Raw genomic sequence first — 1737 nt, 5'->3', positions numbered from 1 at the left:
TTCCAAACTTTGCCCTCACCCAGTATTTTGTGGAACATAACCACCGAGCTCACCGTCGACGGCCTCGAGGGCATCACGAGGGCATCATCGGCGGGCCTTCTAAATGAATTAAATCTAGAGTCTAGGGAAAAGTACGGCGTCGGCGTCGTTGGGCTCGCCGTCGGTGACCTAGTTCAAATCTTCACATTTTGGTCATTTTTGCTCCAAATTTGCTCCTTTTTGCATCTTTTTTCTCCAATAACCCTAATTCATCATTCCTGCAACAAAACATAAAAAATATTTTTCTTTAAAGTGTAATATAATAAAAGATAGTGTAAAATAGGTATGAAAATCTCAACATATTTTCTTTTAGTCAGTATTCTCTCAGCCTAACCACGGAATTAGGGACCAAACTCTAGATTAGTCAATGTTCTTTATAACACTCGGAAGAGGGCAAAGAATAAGATTGCTCCTATTTGACACAAAACAATTTTTATATACATTTTTAAATAATTTCAATTCCTTCACAATCCATGTACTCATTGTAAAGTGGAAAGATGCTTTCTTAAATTTAAATTTTTTGTCAAAACAAAAACTTTGTTTAGTTTTTCGTAATTTTACTTTTGAAAGTTAGTTCTTTGTTAGTTAAATTTGTTTTTCAACTGCATTTTATATATCGTTTACCTTAATAGTTAATATTCAAACTTCACACTTTACTTTTATTTTTATAATTTTAATTATAAAATAATTTCAAAAAGTTAGTTAAAGGATTTTCCAACTTTTATGTGGGATCGATATCTAGGACTCCATTAGAGCCCTTTATTACTTGAGCAATACGTATACTTGCGTTAATTTTAATGGGGATTTGAGAGTTTAAAAAAAAATTAAAAGATAAACTATTTTCATAAGAGATATTTTTGTTGGGATTATATTACATATTTATTATATATTTGTCGTGCGTAATTTATTAACATTGAAAAATATTTGCAAAATTTACACACTAAATCTACGCCCACACCATGGGCCATTGGCCTCGATGGCGCCTATGTCGGTGCTAGGTGAATTTCTAGAAGATTCAATGAATCTGGATGCCTTTTGAAGAGTCACTCAATACATCTCTTGGAAAACCAACATTATGCTTTATTTAGAGCAAAAATTGATCAAAAGAACAAGTCCTTTAGTGTCTTATCATTTTTCACTAGTGTTCCATCGTGTGTATTGTGTAGTGTGTTGAGTCTTGAGTTAGTTCTTTAAGTTTGGTGGTGAGTTTAAGTGTGATTTCTCCTCTAAGAGTTGTAGGAGAGGGAGAGAAGTGAGATATTTCTTCTTCCTTGCATATTTTAAGAGAGAATCAGGAGTCCTGTAAAAAGAGAAGGAGACTCAAGGGGCGCTTCAAGGGATTTGCTCTGAGCAAGAGTTACAAATAAGTGGTGTTTGTTTATTATTGTTGTATAAACTTTTTTTTATTTATGAAATTAATTTTTTGTTGTATTATACTCATGAATTTTTAGTAGTCTTCTTTGTCTTTCTCCCTACTCTAAGATATGGTGAAACAAAGAGATAATTTGGATGTGCCTTTTTAAAACATAAAAATAAATTGTGATGATTTCTTTTTCACTCAGTTCTTAATTTATTTTGCAATCTGGCTAATTAAATTGTTAAAATTTGTTGTGAAACATAATAAACATACTACCCGGAAAATGGAGTATGAGTTTCACAATAAAGTGAGAATCGCATTCGATTCCATGAAGGAGTGTT

Source organism: Phalaenopsis equestris, unplaced genomic scaffold, assembly GCF_001263595.1.
Source record: "Phalaenopsis equestris unplaced genomic scaffold, ASM126359v1 Scaffold235876, whole genome shotgun sequence".
Classification (NCBI taxonomy): Eukaryota; Viridiplantae; Streptophyta; class Magnoliopsida; order Asparagales; family Orchidaceae; genus Phalaenopsis; species Phalaenopsis equestris.
Note: the sequence above shows the minus strand (reverse complement) of the source record.